Here is a 23512-nt window from a genome sequence, read left to right as displayed (position 1 = left end):
GGTCAGTCCTGCTTTACAACAGTGGCACCATGCAGTATTTGTCCTTTTGTGACTGAGATACTTCACTCAGAATAATGTCCTCCAGGGTCACCCATATTGAATAATATTGCATGACTTGTTTGTTTTTCAATGCAGCATAGAATTCCATTGTGTGAATATACCACAGCTTCTCTGTCAATTCCTTTTTTGATGGGTACTTAAGTTGTTTCCAACTCCTTGCTCTTGTGAACAAAGCTGCGATAAATATGGGTGTGCATATATTTGCTTGGATGTCAGTTATGGTCTCTTTGGGGTATATTCCCAGTAGTGGAATTGCTGGGTCAAATGCTATCTCTATTTGCAACTTTTTGAGAAAGTGCCATACTGCCTTCCACAGTGGTTGCATCATTTTACACTTCCACCAACAGTGAATAAGGGTTCCAGTTTCTCCACAACCTCTCCAGCATTTGTTGCTTGCTGTTCTGTTATATTTTGTTGTTTTGACTGGGGTGAGATGATATCTCATACCTGTTTAAATTGCATCTCTCTTAGAGCTAAGGATTTTGAACCCTTTTTCATGTGCTTGTTAGCCAGCTGAATGTCTTCTTCGGTGAAGTGTCTGTTCATATCCTGTGCCCATTTTTCTATTGGATTATTTACCTTTATCTTGTTGTGGTGCTCAAGTATTTTGTAAATTCTGGATACAAGTCCCTTATCCAATATGTCATTACCAAATACCTTTTCCCAGTCTGTGGCTTCCCTTTTTACCCTGTTGGAGAAGTTTTTGGATGTGCATAGGGATTTGATTCTTAGAAGGTTCCATTCATCTACTTTATCTTCTCCTGATTGCAAGTTTTTCAGGATACTTGAAAAATTGTTTATGTTGGGGATTAGGACTTCTAGCATTCTTCCAAGCTTTTCTTTAATGAAGCTTATATTCCTTGGTTTTACTCCTAGGTACATGATCCACCTTGAGTTGGTTTTTATATATGGAGTGAGGATCTTGCTTGAGTCTTTTGCAGATACTTTTCCAATTTTGCCAACACCATTTGTTAAAAAGGCCGTTGTTGCCTCCTTAACTGATTTCAAGGACCAAAAATCAGTTGAACATAGATAGATGGGTTTATCTCTAGGTTCTCAATTCTATTCCATTGATCTCTGTGTCTGTCATTGTACCAGTACCATGCTGGCTTAACTTCCATGGCAGTGTAGTAACAACCTTGCTTTTTAAAATTGATGAGAATTTCAAGTGTTTGCTATCTAAGGTTAAAGACTGTCGTTTTCAAAATGGATTGAAGCTCAACATAGAAAAACAACAACACCCCAAACCAGAAGATTTTCACCAATTGGCCAATTGACAGCACCATGATATATGATATATTATATATGATATATGATATATGATATTTGGCGAAGAGATTGAGACTGTTACCAATTTCTGTTTGGCTGGATCCACAGTCGATAGTCTGGTAACTAGCAGTCAGGCAATGAAAGAAGAGTTGCATTAGGAAAAGTCTACTGCTAGAGATCTCTCCAGAGTACTGAAGAGCAACAGTGTCAGTCTAGAACTAAAGTTCATTTTATCTAGACCATGGTCTTTGCAATTATTTGCTATGCATTAAAGAGATGGACAGTATTTACGGATGATAGAAGAATATATCCCTTTTAATTGAGATTCTGGAGAAGAGTATTGAACATAGCATAGACTGCCAAGAGAACACACAGGTCTGTTCTGGAGTGGATGAAACCAAGTTGCTCTATACTTTGGGCATGTTGCCAGTAGGGAACAGATTTTGGAGAAAGACATCTTGCTGCTAAGAAGGGTGAAGGGACAGCACAGGAGAGGAAGACTGCCCATGAGATGAATTGACACAATAACTGGAGCAATGAGATTAGATGTGTTGGACTCTGTGACATGGGCTCAGGATAGGGTAGGCTACAGAGCTATTATGTATAGGGCTGCTGCAAGTCGGAGTCAACTCGATGACACATTACTAACAACATTGCTTCTTCGTAAATGTAGTCAATCTGATTCTACTTATTCTAGTGGATTTGATTCTATCAGGTGATGTTTATGTGTATAGTTACCATTGTGGGGAGAGGGGACGTAAAAATATGTTCAATGAATAAATCATTGATAGTACAAAGTTCTTTCAGGTCATCTCCACCCTCATGTCTGTTCCCAGGGCCACATTTTTTAGTACCAGTACTTTTAGTATCCAACTTTTGAAGACACTATTATTTAGTAAGTTTATTAATTAGTTGTTGTTGTTGTTGTTGTGTGCCATTGAGTTGCTTGTGACTCATAGTGACCCTATGTACAAGAGTCCTAAATCCTGCTCTATCTTGTGCCAACCTCACCACCTCAGACACACGCCCACCACCCCAGTCAAAGAATCGATCCATCTCATCAAGGTTCTTCCTCTCCTGCACTGTCCCTCCACTCTCCCAAACATGGTGTCCTTTTCCAATGTCCCTCCTTACAGCAGGCCCAAAGTATGTCAGACGAAGCTTCAGAATCCTTGACTCCAATGAGCAGCCCGGCTTCACCCTCTCCAGGACAAACTTGTTTGTTCTCCTATCAGTCCATGGTATATTCAACACTCTTCTCCAGCACCACAGCTCAAAGACATCAATTCTCTTTCTATCATCCCTAGTCACTGTCCAACTTTCTGATTCGTGGCATGCAATTGCAAAGACTATAGGTTGGGCCAAGAGCACATTAGTCTCCAGCTTGTTGTCATTGCTCTTCAGTACTCTGGAGAGGTACCTGAGATCTGGCTTTCCCAATGCAATTCATCTCTTGATTTTATCGCTGCTGGTACCAAGAATGTTGACTGTGGAGCCAAGCAAACTAAAACTGTGAACTATATCAATCTCTTCACCATCATACTGATGCTGCCAATTGGTCCTGTGGCGAGGGTATTGGTCCTGTGGTGAGGGTAAGAATCTTTGTTTTCTTGATGTGGAGTTTCAATCCGTATCGAAGGCTGCAGTCCTTAATGCTCTGCAGAAAGAGCTTCAGGTGCTCCTCAGTTTCAGCAAGCAGGGTTGTGTGATCTGCATAATGCAGGTTGTTGATGAATCTTCCACCTATCCTGATGCCACATTCCTCCTCATACAGCCCAGTGTCCCAGATGATCTGTTCTCCATGCAGATTGAAAAGGTATGGAGACAGAATGCACCCCTGGGGGACCCCCTTCCTGATTTTTAACCATGTAGTGTCCCCTTGCTCTGTTCTGATGACTGCCTCTTGGTCCAAGTATAGGTTTCACATACGCACAATCAAATGTTCTGGATTTCTATTTTTCTCAGAGTTAGCCATAGCTTGTTGTGATCCACACAATCAAAACCCTTTGCATAGTCAATGAAGCAGAAATAGACATTCCTCTGGTACTGTCTGTTTCCTGCCAAGATCACATCTCCATATCACTAGTACCACGACCTCTTCTAAGTCCAGCCTGCACATCTGTCAGTTCTCTGTTGACATGTTGCCCCAGTCATTTTTGGATAATTTTCAGGAGAATCTGGCCTTCATGTGATATTAATGATACTGTTTGATAATTTCTGCACTCTGATGGGTCACCTTTCTTTGGAATGGGAAGAAATATCGATCTTTTCCAGTCAGTCGGCCACCTGGCTGTCCTCCATATTTCTTGGCACAACTTAGTGAGTACATCCAGGCAGTGTCTGTTTGTTGAAATATATCAATTGGTATGCTGTCAATTCCTCGAGCCTTGTTTTTTGGGTTTGTTTTTTTTTTGCCAATTCCTTAGAGTATCTTGAACTTCATCCTTCATCACCACAGGCTCTTGCTCATATGTTATTTCATGAAATTCTTCTATGTTAGCCAATTCCTTCTGATACAGTGACTCTGTGTACTCCTTCCATCTTCTTTTAATGCTTTTTGGATCATTTAACATTCTACCCAAAGCATCCTTAAATATTACCACTTGTGGCTTGAATTTGTTTTTCAACTCTTTCATATTAAGAAATGCTGAGTGAGTTCAGCCCTTTTGATTTTCTGACTCCAGCTCTCTTTCATTATAGTATCTTGCTTTGTCGTCCTGAGCTGCCCTTGGACATTTTCTGTTCAGCTCTTTGATTTCTTTATTTCTTCCTTTAGCATCGGCTTCTTGGCCCTATAATGTAATATTCAGAGGTTCATCTGACATCCATCTTGATCTTTTCTTCCTCTTCAGTCTTTGTAATGATCTTTTGCATTCTTCATGGATTATATTCTTGATATCCTCCCACAGCTTATTTGGTCTCATTAGTACTCAAGGCCACAAACCTGTTCCTGAGATGGTTTGAAATTTGAGTGTGACAGACATAAGGTCAAATTTTGGTTCCTGTGGATTGGATTAATTTTGTTCAACTTCAGCTTGAACTTGCATGTGAGTAGTTGGTGGTCTATCTCACAATCAGCACCTGGCCTGCTTTTCACAGCTGATAGTGATCTTCTGCAGAGAGTCTTTCCACTAATATAATTTATTTGATTCCTATGCATACTGTCAGGTGAAATCCATGTGTATAGCTTCCATTTGTGTTTCTTATAAAAGGTATTTGCAATGAATAAATCATTGAATGTACAGAATTCTATCATTCTATCTCCAGCCTCATTTCTGTCACCAAGTTCATGTTTTTCAGCTACTGATCCTTTTCTCTGTTCCCAACTTTTGCATTCCCATTGCCAATTATTATCAATGCATCTTCATTGCATGTTCAATGGATTTCTAATCGCAAAAATTGGTAGAAATCTTCCATTTCCTCCTTTTTGGCTCTAGTTTTTGGTGCATATATTTGAATGATAGTGGTATTCACTGGACTTCCTTGTATGCATATGGATATTATCCTGTCACTCACCACATTGTATTTCATGATGGATCTAGAAATGACTTTTTAAATTATGAAACCAACCTCAGTTTTTCCTCATCTTTTCATCCCTGGCATAGTAGATCATGTGATCATCTGATTCCAAATGTCCCATGCCAAGCCATCTCATTTTGCCAAAACCTAATATGTCAAAATTTATGCTTTCCCTTTCTTTCTTAACAATGCCCAATTTTCCTATATTCATGCTTCTCACATTCCACGTTCCAATCACTAATGTCTGCTTATAGATTTTGCTGCTTTTTTGCTTTCCATGTCTCAGACCTCAGTCTCAATTGCCATGTCTGCTAGTATAAGTGTGCTCTATTGTACATAGGGTTTTCAAAGGCCTGTTATTTTGAAAGTGGATGGTCAATCCTTCTTCCTAGTCTGTCTTAATTTGTAAGTAATTAATTATTATTAATTAACAAGTGCATGCTGGAGCAATTTCAGACTATGGAATTGGCACGAACCCTCCGTTTTTTCATCTTTGGCTTTATTGGCTGATGTGTATATAACATCGTATTTATGAATAGACTTTGAAATGCTCTTTTGTCTGTGACTTCTTGCATTCCTCTGAAGTTTTCCATTGTTTGCAGAGTAAACCACACTGTCTGATTAAATATGCCAAATATCAGCCTATATCCGAGAGGCTGGGCTCTATGAAGAGAAATGTGACATCAGGGTTGGTGGAAGATCTATCAACAATCTGCGTTATGCAGATGACACAACCCTGCTTGCTGAAACTGAGGAGGACCTGAGGCACTTGCTGCTGAGGGTCAGGGACTGCAGCCTTCAATATGGATTGAGGCTCGATGTCAAGAAGACAAAGATTTTCACCACTGGACCAAATGGCAGCATCAGGATGGATGGTGAAGAGATTGAGATTGTTCACAGCTTTAGTCTGCTTGGCTCCACAATCAACACTCTTGGTACCAGCAGGCAAGCAATTAAAAGATGTATTGAGATGGGAAAGTCTGCTGTTAGGGACCTCTCTAAAGTACTCAAGAGCAACGGTGTGTCTCTGGAGAGTAAGGTGTGTCTGGTACAGACCAGGGTCTTTGCAATCACTTGTTATACCTCAGAGAGCTGGACAATGACCAGGGAGGATAGAAGGAGAACTGATGCTTTTGAGGTTTGGTGTTGGAGAAGAGTGCTGAGGGTGCCATGGACTGCTAAGAAAACAAACAGATTTTTCCTGGAGGGTGTTAAACCAGGCTGCTCCTTGAAGGCAAGGATTCTGAGGCTTCGTCTGACATACTTTGGTCATATTGTAATTAGGGATCGGTCCTTGGAGAAGGACATCATGCTTGGGAGGGTGGAGGGCAGGCGCAGGAGGAGAAGGCCCTCTGGGAGATAGATTAATTTGGTGACTGCGGTAATCAGGATGAGTGTGTCAGAGACAGTGAGATTGGCACAGGACAGAGCAGAGTTTAGAGCTGTGTACATAGGGTCGCTATGAGTCTCAAGTGACAAGACAGCACATAACAACAACAATGTCTTGGATGATTTACTTTATGTGTTTCTTTTCATTTCCAAAATGTCCACTTTTTCTAGATTCTTAATTTTACATTTATTTTCCACTTATTAATGAATATTTACAAGTTTTATTTTGAGTCTTGCTAAATCAACAAATGAAGGTGTTTCATTGGATGAACACTTATCTGTATCATTATGATGTACTCTTATTTTGAGGAGACAGCTCTTCCCCAGTTGCATTTTGAGTGACTTCCAACCTAAGGGACTTACCTTCTGGCACTTTATCCATCACTCTTCTTCTGTTCTTTATAGGCCTTTCAACAGCCTGTTATTTCTGAAGTGATGGTCAGTCTTAGCTTTTGTTTGTTTGTTTTTGCACGCTTTTTCCTTTTGCTTGGCTCTGAGAAAACCACTGACCATATATTTTCCTTCTTTGCATTGCCAGCCCCTTTCCGTACATTGCAAATTGCATATAATGTTGTACTTAGTTGTGGTTGATGTCAACTGATAGAATGAAATTTTATCTGGTTTTGTGGTATCTTTATGTGGTATCAATTCATCTCACTGATGGTTTCTATTATTCTTTTTTTCTTTTGTCTTTTCCAACTGTGATGTCAAGTAGGAAAAAATCTAATCATCTTCATATTTTGAAAAAAAATTGTATATAAACAAGATTTTGTAAAGCATGATTTTTCAAACAATTCTTCATATATATATATATTTTGTTTCATAGCAGTAATTATAAAATCCTTTCCCCCTCTTCTTTCCTGTAATTTTGATGTCTTTAATTCCCTATCCTATCCCTTCTTGCCTTCAAGACTTTTATACTTGGTTAAATGTTACTTTATTGACTTCATATCATAAAAAAAAAAGCTGTCTGTTGTGATGGTCAGCAATGGTAGCCAGACACCACCTAGTTTGGTTTGAGTTATAGAAGTCGAAGTACATCTTGGTCATTAGTCCTCTAGACTGGTTCTTTTAGTGTCTCTTTGCCTTTCTGCCCTCTTCTTTGTTTCAGAGGGGGGGAGAATTGTTGTACTTTGGATGGCTACTTGTAAGCTTTTAAGATATGGGCCACTGAAGTAGGATGTCAGATATGGGTTGTGTTAAGTCACCTTGAGATCCCTCAAAACTAGGATTCCAAGACTGCAGAACCAGCAATTCCTTCCCAAGATATTTACAAAGGATAAAGAATTTACAAAAAACCGTCTCCATATTGTTGTTGTTGTTGTTATGTGCCATCGAGTCATTTGTAACTCATAATGACCCTACGTCATAGTCTCTGACACACCTACCCCCATTTGCCCAGTCGCTGAGTCAATGAATCTTATCCGGACTCTTCCTCTCTTGTGCTATCCCTTCCCCCTTCAAAACATGATGTCCCTCTTGGCTATATGCCCAAATTATGTGAGATGGAGCTGCATAATCCTTACCTCCAAGGAGCAACCTGCTTTCTCCCTCTCCAGAACAGATCTTTTTGTTGTCTTAGCAGTGCATGGAATGCTCAAAACTTTTCTCCAGCACTACAACTTTTAAAGGCATCATAGATAGATAGATAGATAGATAGATATTCTCTTAGTCATATATATTCATTTATTGCCATCAACTTAGAACTTAACTCATAGCTAATTTTTCCACTGGATATTCTTTAATGGCATAGGAGGAGAGGAGGTCAATATTCATTTTTCTCCCTCAAACCACCAGATAGTTTCCACTTTGGGTTAGCAGTGCAATTCCATTTAGACTGAACCAGAGCATCCTGCTCTGTGTGTGTACATGTGTGTACATATACTGCATATAATAATATGAATGTAAAAGTATCTACCAAATCTTTATGTGGTAGTCCTTTTCATCTATTCATACTTGTTTATCTTGCCTAACAGCCTGTGGACCTGCTATTGGTTCTATTTCTCCATATTTACCTCTAAGATTCTTCTTCTTTGGTAGCGCTAATGTGAGGTCAAGGAAACACTGCATGGTTCAAAATTGGGAAGGGTGTGCGCAAGGGATGTGTCCTGTCTCCATACCTTTCAACCTATATGCAGAACAGATTATCCAGGAGGCTGGGCTGTATGAGAAGTGTGGCATCGGGATTGGTGGAAGATTCTTCAACAATCTGTGTTATGCAGATGACACAACCCTGCTTGCTGAAACTGAGGAGGACCTGAAGACCTAGCTGTGGAAGGTCAAGAACTGAAGCCTTCAATATGGATTGAGGCTCAATGTCAAGAAGACAAAGATTCTCACTCCTGGACCTATTATTAGCAGCATCAGAATGGAATGTGAGATATTGAGATTGTTCACAGTTTTAGTTTGCTTGACTCCACAGTCAACACTCTTGGCACCAGCAGCCAGGAAATTAAAAGACATATTGTGATGGGAAAATCTACTGTTAGGGACCTCTCCAAAGTACTGAAGAGCAACAGGCTACTCTGGAGACTAAGGTGAACCTGATACATGCCATGGTCTTTGCAATCACTTGCTATGCATCAGAGAGCTGGACAATGACTAGAGATGATAGAATGAGAACTGATGCTTTAAGCTGTGGTGCTGGAGAAGAGCAAACAGGTTCCTCTTGTAGAGAGTTAAACTAGGCTGCCCCTTGGAGGCAAGGACTCTGAGGCTTCGTCTGACATACTATGGGCATGTTGCAAGGAGAGACCATTCCTTGGAGAAGGACTTCATGCTTGGGAGGATGGAGAGACAGCACAGGAGAGGAAGACCCTCTATGAGTAGTGACTGGAGTAATGGAGGTAAGTGTGTCAGAGACATGATATTGGCATGGGACAGACCAGGGTTAATAGCTGTTGTACATAGGGTCGCTGTGAGTCACAGGTGACTCGACAGCACAAAACAACACCACCTCTAAGCACATTTTGCTTGTGTTTCCTTTAAGATAATTTATTCATTGTCCTGGCAGTCCTGAGTATATTCAGTGGTTGTGTTTTTTTTTTACAACATCATAGTTCCAACAAAGTTATCTCTGTGATCTGTTTTCATTCTTTGGTGCTCTCATGCTTTTGATGTGACAAGAAAGACGATTATCATGGATAAGACTTACCTCAGAAATCAAAGTAACCTCTTTAGCTTTTTAAAATTTTAAAGTTGTTTCAGCACCAGATTCGCTCACTACAGTATCTTGTTTAGCATGTGTTATCTTGTTTGGCATGTAGGTAAATACTCAGTAAATAAATTAAAAAATAAAGATATGAGAAAAGTTGCACTTGTGAGGGTATAGTAAAATCACTCATATAACTCTTCGTATTAAGGTGAGCCACTTAAACTCAATAATGAATTATAAACTCAGTGATGAGTTTTGGATAAATAAAAAGTAAGAAATATATAAGAGAATATACACTTTCGACGGTAGAACAAAAGCACTCATATAACTCTTTCCAATAAGATGAGCCACTTTCACTTATGAGTGCTTATTGATAATGAGTAAGATGAGCCTCTTACACACAAGCATACATGTAAACACAAGTACATCCTACACACATGCACACATGCTTGAGAGAATGTTTGTAATGTTCAAGTCCTTTATTGTAAAACAAACAGTGAGTTTCATAAACTGAAATCTGATCCTAGGTCATAGGGACTGGGGAGTAACTCTAATGATTATTCCAGAGAGATTCCATTTACAGTATATTCTGTTATTATTGCTGAAATGGCTTATTTAAGACATACTGTTAAACATGGTGACAGAGCCTAATGGAAGACTATAAAAAGGATGGCAGTTTTTGTGACATCACATTTTATACATTTTAAGTGAATGCAGTTACACAGTATCAGAGGTAAGTGTAAAGCCAGTGAATCACAAATGCTCAATTGCTGTTAGATTCCATCCAGTTGGCTGCACCTCATAGCCACTCTGTGACCAACAGATCTGAACCTTGCCTTATTCTGCACCATTCTCATGATCTCTTCCATATTCAACACATTACTACAGTAACTGTATCAGTCCATCTCGTGAAGGTCTTTTCCACCTTCTCACCTTTCCCAAGCTGATATATCTCTCCAAGGACCATTGTCTCCAGAAAATATGCCCATAAAGAGACCAAGTTTCACCATTCTAGCCTCTAAAGAACACTCTGGTTACACTTTCTGAAAGACAAATTTGTTTGTTCTTTTGGTAGTCCACGAGCTACTGTTCTCCTCCAGCACAGTTCAAAGACATCAATTCTTCTGTAATCCTTATTCATTATCCAACTTTGTGATGCATATGAAGTAATGAATTCAGCATGCTTTAATCTTTAAAGTGATATTCCTATTCTTTAGCACTTGTAGAAATCCTTGACAGCAGATTTTCCCAAAGCAATACGTTTTTTGATTTCTTGACTACTATTACAATGGGTGTTGATTGTAGATCCAAATAAAATTAAATTATTAACAGCTTCACCTTTTCTTCCACCCATCATGATGATCCAGTGGTAAAGATTTTTTTTCCTTCATGGTGAGATGTAACCCATATTGAAGGCTGTAATCTTTGATCTTCTATATTTAGTGCTTCATTTTCTGTAAACAAGGTTATGTCATCTGCAAAATGCAGATTTTTGATTAATCTTCCTTCAATCCTTCTGCCATGTTCTTCTTCATATGATTGGTTGTTGTTGTTGTCATGTGCCATTGAGTTGCTGGCAACTCATAGCAATCCTATAGTTTAACTTCATTTAATTTCATATAGTTAAACTTTGTGAATATTTGCTCAGCATACAGATTGAATAGATACGAAGAAAAGACAGAACCATGATTCACATATTTTCTGATTTTAAACTATACTGTGTTTACTTACTCTGTTTCGACAACTACTTCTAGGTCTGTGTATTCATATTTATTACCATTCCTCACAAGAAAGGATGATCCTGAAGAGTGTGAAAATATTGAAAAATAAAACTAATATCAGACACAAATAAAATCCTGCTGAAGATTATTGAAAAGAAAAAGTAAAAAAAGGGAGGGGAGGGGGAATGGGAATAAAAGAAGAGAAAAGAAATGAAAAAAGAAAAAAAAATTACTGGTACAGTACATTGACAGAAAACTACCAGAAATACAAGCTGGATTTAAAAGAGGTCACGGCACTAAGGACATCATAGCCAGTGTCAGATGGATCTTGCCTGAGAGCAGAGATTACTAGAGGAATGTCTGTGTTTCATTCACTATGCAGATATTTGACAGTGTGGATCACATCTAACTGTGGCTAACCTTGTGAAGAATGGGAAACTCTTAACACCTGGCTGTGCTCATGAGAAACCTATTCTTGGCCCAAGAGACAGTTAGCAGAACAAGACAAGGAAACACTGGTGGTTCAAAATCAGAAAAAGTGTACACCAGGGATGCATCCTATCACCATGCCTTTTCAAACTATATGCAGAATGGATTATTCAGGAGACTGGATTTTATGAGGAAGAATATGGCATCAGAGTTGGAGAAAGACTAACTTTCTGATGACACAACTTTGCTTGCTAACGCTGAGAAGGACATGAAGCATTCAACTGCAGAAAGTCAAGGACTGTAGTTTTCAGTATAGATTATGTTATAAATTATTAATTATTGATTAGTGTCTTTTACTACCCCATCTCATCAAATATCAATTGCACCTTTCCTGTTCCTTCACCTTCTAACCATCAGTCCACTAATCCCTAGTGCTGTAGTAGTTTCTGCAACTCCTTCCATTCCTCTTTTCCCTTTCTTCCTTCCCATTTGAAGTTATATATAACCTGTTCATCTTTACTAACTTTGATATTCATGTTGTCTTTTCCTCAGTTCACCCAATATGATCCTCTCTTGTCTTAGTCCTTTACAATGTTCATTGACTATACCTTTTATTTCTGCTTTATGTATCCTCCTCACTCTTAGTTAACCTCATATTCTCACAGTAGCAGACAGTATTTGTCCTTTTGTTACTGAGTTATTTCATTTACCGTAATGTCTTCTATATTCACTCAAGTTGTATAGTATTTTAGAAATTATTCTTTAGTGCTAATTAGAATTATGTGTGTGAATGTACCACAATTTCCTCTATCCGTTCATTTGTTGATAGTCACTTGGACTGTTTCCATTTTCTTGCTATTGTAAACAATGCTCCATTTGAACAATGTACATATCTCCATTTGTGTATCAACTCTGATTTCCTTGGTATATATTACCAATAGTGGAAAAACTGGGTATATTGGGATTTCTTTAATGCCAAACTACTGTTCATAGTGGTTGGGTCATTTCACAAACTGAGCAGTAGTGTATGAGAGTTCCAGTCTCTGCATCCTTATTAATTTTATAGTTTACTGCCTTGGTAAATTTTGGTATTGTTACTAGGGTAAAGTAGTATCCCTTTAGTGTTTTGATTTACGTCTGTCTGATTGCTAGTGATTTTGAATATTTCCTCATGAGTTATTTACTTTCTGGGTATTCTCTTTGGTGAAGAGTCTTTTCATGTCTTTTGTGTATTTTATAATTGAGTTAACAGTCTTTTTCTTGTTGTAGTATACTATATATTTTAGTTTCGAGTCTCTTCTGAAATATCATGTCAAATACTTTTTTCTTAGGTGTAGACTTTCTTTTCACTCTGTTTTACCTATTAAAAAGTCTTTCATATACACAAGAATTTAAGTTTTGGAAGATCTCATTTGCTGATTTTTCCACTCCTGGTTTTGCCTTTTTAGCTAGATTTCTAAGCTATAGACTAGGGCATTCAATTTTTTTCCTTTTTCCCCCCTTCAGTGATATTTATGGTTTGTGAGTGTACCCCTAGGCATCTGAACCATTTTGAGTAGTTTTTATGCCTGATGTGAAACTCTTGTCTACAAGTAGATGTCAAGCTTTGTGCACCATTTGTTAAAGAAAGACTGTTATCCCTTTACCAAGTTTTGTTTCCTTGTCAAATATCATTTGAACATAGGTAGTTAAGTTGATTTCTGGGTTGTTATTTCTATTGCATTGATCTATGCATCTGTTACTGTTCCAATATCATGTTTGGGGTTTTTTTATTATTATTATATCCATATAGTAGATTTTGAGGTCAGGGATTGCATTGCCTCCTACTTAATTTTATTTTTCAGAAGACCTTTGCTTATTTGCTTTATCTTCAAATAAAACTGGAAATGGCCTTTTCTCTATCCTTAATGAATGAGTTTGGGATCTGTATTTGGATTATGATGAATGTGTAGATTATTAGGATTTGTTACGGTTGTAATTTTCATGATGTTCACTCTTCCTATCCAGATCATAGAATATTTTTTCCATTTTTATTGGTCTCATTATTTCTTTCTCCCCCCTCTCCTTTTGCCACAGAAAGTTGTATTTCACCCCTTTTTTTGCCATGAATTCATATGGAATAGATTCCAGCAGCTTGGGCTACTTCCCATTAATTTTCACAAAGTGCCCCCCTCTGTGGGGAGCAGGCTGCTTCTTCAGCTGGACCCAGATGACTTTCTCATTGACTTCCTTTTTTAACTCTGATCATTTTCCTTCACGTGCTTCAGGAAGCAGTTTCTACTCTTAGAGTGCTTAATATGCTCAATGCTCACATGAATTCTATTGGCAAGAATCCTACCTTGTTTGTTCACAACAATGTCAATAGCATCCTGTGTACCACTGCATACTCTTCCAGTTTTGCCATAGTAACATTTGTGAAACATTTTTTGACATTTTTTTAACAATGTCCCTTCCCTTGACATCTACAACATCTCCTTTCTTGTAGATTTGTATATAAGTGTCCAAAGAAACAACTCTGTGCTTTCTATAGGGCGTTGAAACATAAAATGGGTCCTCCTCCTCCTCTTTCTCTTAGTATTCATCATATTGGTGGATCACTGTGAGATGGTGGTTACAACCAAAACACTCTTATTATTTCTTCCCCTACACCCAGGGGAAAATCAAAAGGGCCAAACTCGTTCAGCATTTCTTAAGCTCAAGGAACTGAAGAATAAATTCAAAACTTGAGTTGCTATAATCAAGGATACTTTAGGCAGAATATTAAATGATTCAGGAAGTATTAAAAGAAGACGGAAGGAATATACTGAGTCATTATATCTAAAGGAAATGGCAGATACAGAAGAATTTAATGAAATAACATTTGAGCAAGAGCCTATGGAGATGAAGGAAGAAGTTGAAGCTGCTTTGAAGGAAATAGCAAAAAAATAAGGCCCCAAGGAATAGATGGTATACCAATTGACATATTTCAGCTAATAGATGCTGCCCTGTATGTGCTCACCAAGTTGTGTCAAGAAATCTGGAGAACAAGCACTTGTCCAACTGACTGGAAGATATCTATATTTGCTCCCATTCCAAAGAAGGGCGACACAACAGAGTGTGGAAACTACAGAACGATATCATTGATTTCACATGCAAGCAAGATTCTACTGAAGATGATCCAAAAATGACCGGAACAGCACATCAGCAGAGAACTGCCAGAAGTCCAGCCTGGGTTTAGAAGGGTTTGTGGTACTAGGGATATTGTAGCTGATGTTAGATGGATTTTAGCAGAAAGCAGGGAATACCAGAAGAATGTATATCTGTGTTTCATTGATTGTGCAAAGGCATTTGACTCCGTGAATCATAAAAAAACTGTGGCCGACTCTGAGAAGAATGGGAATCCCGGAACATTTAATCGTGCTAATGCGAAACCTATACTTGGACCAAGAGGCAGTCATTAGAACAGAGCAGGGTAACACTGCATGTTTCAAAATTGGGAAGGGTGTACACCAGGGATGTGTCCTATCTCCATACCTTTTCAACCTGTATGCAGAGCAGATTATCCGAGAAGCTGGGCTCTGTGAGAAGTGTGGCATCATGTTCTTTGACCATTTTGTTTGGCTGTCATTTGTTATTAATGTACGAGAGTTTTCTAAAGTTTTAGGGAGTTTTGCTCACTATGCATTTTGTCCTTTAGATTAATATATGTTACTCTATGTTTTACAAATTCTTCATTGTTTTTAATGTCACAGATTACTCTATTTTGTCATAATCTTTCTAGCCATTTATTTGTTGGAATGCTTGCTATATAATATCAAAAGAAGATCAAGATCAGCTATGGATTGCATCTCAAAATCAAGAAGACAGAAATCCTTACCACTGGACTGATAAGCAACATCATGGTAGATGGATAAAAGATTGGCAGTGTCAGTGATTTCATCTTATGAAATCTGTAGTTATGGATCTGTAGTCAACATCCTTAGTATCAACAGTCAGGTGATCAGGAAACATGTGGCATTGGAAAAATTAGCTGGGCAAGTCAACCTTCTCAAATTACTGAGAATCAGTAGCATGTTTGTAGACTAAGGTACCTTTTCAGGCCTTGGTCTTTTCAATCACATCTGAGCAGGACAATAAATATAAGAATGACAGAAGAGTTTATGCCTTTGAGTTGTGGTGTCAGAGCAGAGTACTGAATATCTCCTGGAAGTCACTCAGTGCACTCCTAGGAGGCAAAAATGGAAAAGCTTCATCTCACTACTTTGGGCATATGGCTAGGAGAGGCTATTCCTTGGACAGGGGCATCAAGCTAAGAAAAATGGAGGGTCACTGAAAGACAGTAAGACCCTCAACAAGATACATTGACACATTGACTTCAGCAATGAGCTAAAGTGTGTCAGAAATTATGAGGCTAGCACAGAATAGGATAAGGCTCAGATCTGTTGTTCATAGGATCACTGATATGTACTTCAATTGAAAGCACTTAGCAACAACAACAGTCCCTTTTTATACATATGATTGACGAAATTTTTCCCTCTCTACCTTTTGATTCTGAGAAGAATGGGAATCCCAGAACACTTGATCGTGCTAATGTGAAACCTATACGTGGACCAAGAGGCAGTTGTCAGAACAGAGCAAGGAAACACTACATGGTTCAAAATTGGGAAGAGCATACACCAGGGATGTGTCCTGTCTCCATACCTTTTCAATCTGTATGCAGAACAGATTATCCGGGAGGCTGGGTTCCATGAGGAGAAATGTGGGTTCAGGATTGGTGGAAGATCTATTAACAATCTGTGTTATGCCGATGACACAACCGTGCTTCCCAAAACTGAGGAGAACCTGAAGAGCTTGCCGAAGAGGGTCAAGGACTGCAGCCTTTAATATGGATTGAGGCTCAATATCAAGAAGACAGAGATTCTTAACACTGGACCAATTGTCAGCATCAGAATGGATGGTGAAGAGATTGAGATTGTTCACACCTTTAGTTTGCTTGGCTCCACAGTCAACACTCTTGGCACCAGCAGCCAGGAAATTAAAAGACGTATTGCCATGAGAAAGTCTGCTGTTAGGGATCTCTCCAAAGTACTGAAGAGCAATGGTGTCTCTCTGGAGACTAAGGTGCGTTTGATACAGGCCATGGTCTTTAAAATTACTTGTTATGCGTCTGAGAGCTGGACAATGGCTAGGGAGGATAAAAGGAGAATTGATGTCTTTGAGCTGTGGTGCTGGAGAAGAGTATTGAGGGTACCATGGACTGCTAGGAAAACAAACAGATTCATCATGGAGAAGTTTAAACCGGGCTGCTCCTTGGAGGCAAGGATTCTGAGGCTTCATCTGACATACTTTGGACATGTTGTAAGGAGGGGGAGGCCACCTATAAGGTGGATTGATTCAGTGACTGGGTAATCAGGATGGGTCTATCAGAGACAGTGTGATTGGCACAGGACAGAGCAGGGTTTAGGGCTCTTGTACATAGGGTCACTATGAGTTGCAAGCGACTCAACGGCACATAACAACAAGAACCTTTTGATATATGTAAATATTTAAATTTTTTCAGTGTTTTTTTTTTTCTTTTGTTATTAGAGGGAAAGTTTCCAAAGCACATTGTTTGTTTGGTGTTTTGTGGGGAGGTTTGTTGGTTTGTGACTGCTTTTTTTTCAGTCAGTAGATCATCTATTTATTCAAAATTGTTTTGTCCTTCAAATATATTGTTGTTTGCCATCAAGTCGAAACCAACTTGTAGCTGATACTCTGGTGGATATTCAGAGGCAGTTAATCAAACGGGGGGATATTGTCCATCTTTCTCCCTCAGACTCGCTTGTAGATTAGAGCAGTGTGCATTCAGTGTTGCAGTACAACTATTCTTGCACTAGACACCATAATTTTCTCACTCATATTAATAAATATTTATTGTTGTTATGTGCTTTTGAGTCACCTGTGAAAGATAATGACCCTATGAACAACAACCCTACACCCTGCTCTGTCCTGTGCCAGTCTCACTGTCTCGAACACACCTGTACCCATTACTCCAGTCACTGAATTAATCCACCTCAAAGAGGGTCTTCCTCTCCTATGCTGTCTCTCCACCCTCCCAAGTATTACATCCTTCTCCAAGGACTGGTCTCTTCTTGCAACATGTCCAAAGTATGTCAGACAAAGCTTCAGAATCCTTGTTTCCAAGGAGCAGTGTGGTTTCACTCTCTCTGAGATGAAACCGTTCGTTTTCTTAGCAGTCCATTGTATATTCAATACTCTTCCCCAGCACCGCAGCTTGAAGGTGTCAGTTCTCCTTCTATCATCGCTAGTCATTGTCCAGCTCTCTGATGAATAGCAAATTATTACAAAGACTATGGCCTGTATCAGGTGCACCTTAGTCTCCAGAGTGACACCATTGGTCTTCAGTACTCTATACACCAGATCTACAAGACACATCACCCTCGCTTGAGAAACATTAGCACTAAACTCAAGAGACACTGGCCACAGCATAGGAAATTGTCAGTAGCTCAAGTGTTTGGAATCACAGAAGCCCATAAAGCTTGAGATACAAACTATTAGATCAAGAACTGGACAATGGGAGATAGATGTTGAAGGGAGTGGGTGGGAGAGGATGGGAATGCAGGTGCATGATGGAGCAAGGAAATAAGTGGGTCAAGACACTTGTGTCAAGGGTGGGGACCACACTGAAACTAATGATTAATTCCACAATTTGGGGAAATATCTTTCATCTGCTTTTTCTGTAAAATACTTGTCTGTCAGATACTTCTCTAAATCTGAGCCTGATTCAGATTAAGACAGACTAGGAAGAAGGATTGGCCAGCCACTTCCAAAATAGCAGGCCTCTGAAATCCCTGTGTACAAGTATTTCTTATATGTTACTTAGTCACCTATGCCACAATCTTTCCCTTATCTGGTAACTACACTTGAATGGTGCTCTGTATGAAAATCTTTTATTAGGCTTTTTGGGTTTGGTTGTCGTTTTTTTTTTTTTTTTGTGATAGTGCTCACATACAATAATTATCCTTCTGTGAACGTATTTCACTCAGCATTTTGCCCTCTAAATTAATTCATGTTATGCAATGTCTTACAAATTCTTTATTGTTTTTCAATATTAGTTGTTGTTTTTGCTTTTATGTACCGTCGAGTCACCTGGAACTCATAGTGACCCTATGTAAATCAATCCATCATATTGAGGTTCTCCCTTTCCTGCATTGTCCCCTCCACACTCCCAAGCATAACGTCCCTTTCCAAGGACTGGTCCCTCCTTGCAACATGTCCAAAATAAGTCAGACGAAGCTTCAGAATCCCTGCCTCCAAGGAGTAGCCTGATTAATGCTCTCCAGGACAAACTTGTTTGTTCTCTTAGAAGTCCATGGTATACACAGTACTCTTCTTCAACACCACAGCTCAAAGATATCAATTCTGCTTCTATAATCTATAGTCGTTGTCCATAGTACCCTATTTTGTCATAATCTTTCTAGCTATTCATTTGTGGTTTGGAAGTTTGGTTGTTTCCATTTGTTTCCTATGAATAACACTGCAATAAACCTAAGTGTGCTTATATATTCTGAAGTGCTCATGGAACATTCTGTAGAATAGGTCATGTATTAAGTCACAAAACGTGTCTTGAAAATCTGATATTGAAATATTACAAAGCATCCTCTCAAATCACAATGCTATAAAATAAGAAATCAGCAAAAAAAAGATAAAAAGGAGAATATCATATACATAAAAACTAAAGAAATTTAAAAAATGAAATGGAAAAGTTCCTTCAAACAAATGAGAAATGAAAACACAACATATTAAAATATTTGAGAAACAGCAGAAGCAATACTTAAAGCTCAATTTGTATTACTAATCATATATATCAAAAGTGAAGAATGGTTTACCCAAGGAAACAATTGCAGAGGGTTGAAAGAAAGAATGGGATGGAAAAGTGAGGAAACAGATTATAGAATGGATGGGTGAGGTGAAGGGAACAAGAAAGTAGAGCCTCGTTTCAATGTTGTTGTTATTGTTATGTGCTAAAGAGTCACCTACAGTCCATAGCAACCCTATGCACAACAGATCTGGACCCTGTCCTACCTTGAACCAATCATTGAGCCAATCTCAATCCAATACTCTTATTACCAGAGACCAAGCAAATGTGACAAACACATGATCTGGGACACTTTATTTAACTAAAGAAATCTTTTAAATTGCCTGATTCTCACTTCTTCTGACTCTCAATTTCTTCTGAGGATAGTATTAATAATAGTAGTACTATTATCAGAGAACTCTTATCAGTGGTCCAGTGTTAAGAAGCCATGCTGCAATCCCAAAGACATGCACTTCAAATCCATAACTGCTCCACAGAAGAAGAATGGGAAATCTTCTCCTGTGATCTTAACTGCTTCTGAAAACCTGCTGGAGGAAGGATCAGCTGTGGATCGGTTCTAACTTGATGGTACATAACAACAGCTGTTGTTGTTGTTGTTGTTGTTGTTATGTGCCGTCGAGTCGTTTGCGACTCATGGCGACCCTATGTACAACAGCCCTAAACTGTGCTCTATCCTGTGCCAACCTCATTGCCTCTGACAAACCCATCCCGAGTACCCCAGTCACTGAATCAATCCACCTCATAGAGGGTCTTCCCCTCCTGGGCTGTCCCTCCACTCTCCCCAGCATGATGTCCCTCTCTAAAAGACCTGCCTCTCCTTACAACATGTCCAAAGTATGTCAGACGAAGCCCCAGAATCCTTGCCTCCAAGGAGCAGCCTAGTTTAATCCTCTCTATGATGAATCTGTTTATTTTCTTGGCAGTCCTCTTCCCCAGCACCACAGCTTGAAGGCGTCAATTCTCCTTCTATCCTCCCTAGTCATTGTCCAACTCTCTGATGCATAACAAGTGATTGCAAAAACCATGGCCTGTATCAGGCGCACCTTAGTCTCCAGAGAGACACCATTGCTCTTGCGTACTTTAGAGAGGTCCCTAACCACAGACTTTCCCATTACAATACGTTTTTTTATTTCCTGGCTACTGGTGCCAAGAGTGTTGACCGTGGAGCCGAGCAAACTGAAGCTGTGAACAATCTCAATCTCTTCACCATCCATCCTGATGCTACCGATTGGTCCAGTGGTGAGAATTTTTGTTTTCCTAACATTTAGCCTCAGTCCATATTGAAGGCTGCAGTCCTTGACCCTCTGCAGTAAGTGCATGAGGTCCTCCTCAGTTTCAGCGAGCAAGGTTGTGTCATCTGCATAACGCAGATTGTTGATAGATTGTCCACCAATCCTAACGCCACGCCTCTCCTCATAGAGCCCTGCCTCTCAGATAATCTGCTCTGCATACAGGTTGAAAAGGTATGGAGACAGGACACATCCCTGACGTACACCCTTCCCAATTTTGAACCATGCAGTGTTGCCCTGCTCTGTTCTGATAATAGTAGTGCTAACAACAGTAGCACTACTATTATAGCAGTTGTTGGTGACTGCTGAACCTCCAGCAGATTTTCAGAGGCAGTAAATCACGTGGGAAGAGATTGTCCATTCATCTCCCACAGAGCAGCTGGTGGATTCAAACCACATGCCTTTGGGATTGCAGCATAGCTTCTTACAATTCAGCTACCTGAGCTCCAAAATTTAGTGAATCCAATTTCATTTGCTAAATCTTACTTTTTTTAAAGTAACCTTACCATCTCTGTCACCAATTCTCATCCAATTACCACACTCACTGTGTCTTCCTCTCCTGCACTGCTGTTCCACCCTCTCAAGCATGATGTCATTCTCCAAGGACTGGTCCCTGTTGACAAAATGCACAAAAAAATGTGAAATGGACCTTTAAAATTCTTGTTTCCCAGGATAAACCTGGTTTCACCCTCTCCAGACCAGACCTATGTTCTTTTGGTAGTCCATGGTATATTTTTGGTTCCATGGTACTCTTCTCCAACACCACAATTCAAAGGCATCAATTCTTCTTTCAGACACATAGCAAATAATTGAGAAGGCCATGGGCAAATATAGGTGCACCTTTGTCCCTAGAGTGACATCTTTACATTTTAACACTCCATTACTAAATACTGAAATTTGGAGATTCCATTACTTTCTCACTTTTAAAATATTTTTCTTCAATTCTTGTGCTGCTTAGGAAGCCAGTAAATAACTTGGAAAATAATAAGCAATATCTCTGTGTTTAAATTTTCCCCAAATATTATTGTAATAAAGAACAAAAGATTTCAAAAGAAGGAAATCTTGTTGTTCCTATTCTATTGCCATTTATTTGACATTCAATTCTGTCCTGTACATTATCTGAGATTTTTACTGTTGTTGTTACTAGCTTTATAGTGTCAGAAAATTTTGAAAGGACAGTCGATGACCTTTGCACAAATGCTTGACTTGTAAGTCTCCCATACTAATGATGCCAGCTCCCACAGCCATGAAGGAAAGAATTCTGCTCAATAAATGAATGCCAACAATCCTTTTCTAGCCTTCCCCAGGCCCTCAGCCATCTCCAAAACCTCCTCCTACACCTCCAAAACTGCTATGGCATACTGGCTGTCTTTTGCTCTGCATTTCACTTCACTAAACTTTGTTCTTGATGATCTAGAAGGGACCAATCATTTACCCAAATCTTTTGCTTCTCACTTTTGCATTAAATAAGGCTTAATAAACCTAGTAAGCCCTGTATGAGCTTTTTCAGTGGGAAACATTTCAAAAATTCTAAATATATTATTTATAAATTGTTGGGACTTCATCCACCAGCGAATTTGGCTGTCATAGTATACAAGCAATCTAAGGCATATAAAAATGCGTGTCTCGATGAGCTTTAGAAATTTTGTGCCAATTGTTTCTCTCTCTCTCACGTTCAAGATTTCATACCTAGGTAGTCAAAGCAAGTTTCTAGTATATCATATCTCTCTCTCTCTGTCTCTCTCTCTGTCTCTCTCTCTCTCTCTCTGTCTCTCTCTCTCTCTCTCTCTCTCTCTCTCTCTCGCTCTTGCTCTCTCTCTCTCTCTCTCAAGAAAGAGCAAGAACCTTTCTAGAAGTGATTAATTTTCACAATGGTTACACTAATGAGCTCAGACCTAACTACTATTATAAGAATGACAAAGGTCTGGACCAAGTTTAGTTTTCTTATACATAGGTCACTTTGAGTCAAAGAAGAGTTAACAGCACCTAACACCTGGAGAAAGAGTAACTCTCTCACTTTGGCAAACTCAATTATTTTGATGAACTTCTATTCTATTATAACTAAGTGATTCACATTTATATATTCCAGAGAATTCCAATTCTCAGTTGTTGTTGTTGTTGTTGTTGTTGTTGTTGTTGTTCTATGCCATCGAGTCGCTTGCAACTCATAGCAACCTTATGTACATGAACCCTAAACACTATTATATCCTGTGCCAACCTTGCTGTCTTAAACACATTCATTCCCACCATTACACTCAGAATCAATCCATCTCATCGAGGGTCTTCCTCTCCTGCGCCATCCCTCAACTCTCCCAAATATGATGTGCCCCTCCAAGGACTGATCCCTCCTTGCAATATGCCCAAAGTATGTCAGACAAAGCTTCAGAATCCTTGACTCCAAGGAGCTTCACCCTCTCCAGGACAAACCTGTTTGTTCTCCTAGCAGTCCATGGAATATTCAACACTCTTCTCCAGTACCACAGCTCAAAGGCATCAGTTCTCTTTCTATCATCCCTATTCACTGTCCAACTCTCCAAGGCAAAACAAGTAATTGTAAAGACTATAGCCTGGATCAGTCTCACTTTAGTCTCTAGTCTGATGTCGTTGCTCTTTAGTACTCTTGAAAGGTCTCTCACAGCTGACTTTCCCAGTGTAACTCATCTATTGACTTCCTGGCTGCTGTTACCAAGAGTGTTGACTGTGGAACCAAGTAAATGAAAACTGTTAGCTATCTCAATCTCTTCACCTTCCATACTGATGCTGCCAATTGGCCCAGTGGTGAGAATCTTTGTCTTCTTGACATTGAGCCTCAATCCATATTGGA

The 23512-nt window shown here is 39.2% G+C and overlaps 1 protein-coding gene and 1 pseudogene across 2 annotated transcripts in view; one reads left to right on the top strand and one right to left on the bottom strand.

Annotated features, from left to right (window-relative positions):
* The window catches only part of GABRB3 (gamma-aminobutyric acid (GABA) A receptor, beta 3), a 484556-nt gene that overhangs the window by 243926 nt on the left and 217118 nt on the right, over positions 1–23512 (top strand). The window lies entirely within an intron of this gene.
* LOC102857218 lies at positions 13498–14126 on the bottom strand (annotated as a pseudogene).

This window comes from Elephantulus edwardii, unplaced genomic scaffold (genome assembly GCF_000299155.1).
Source record: "Elephantulus edwardii isolate Elephantulus edwardi_28Jun2011 unplaced genomic scaffold, EleEdw1.0 scaffold00234, whole genome shotgun sequence".
NCBI classification, from domain to species: Eukaryota; Metazoa; Chordata; class Mammalia; order Macroscelidea; family Macroscelididae; genus Elephantulus; species Elephantulus edwardii.
The sequence above is the reverse complement of the archived record's forward strand: the minus strand, read 5'-3'. Positions and strand labels throughout refer to the sequence as shown.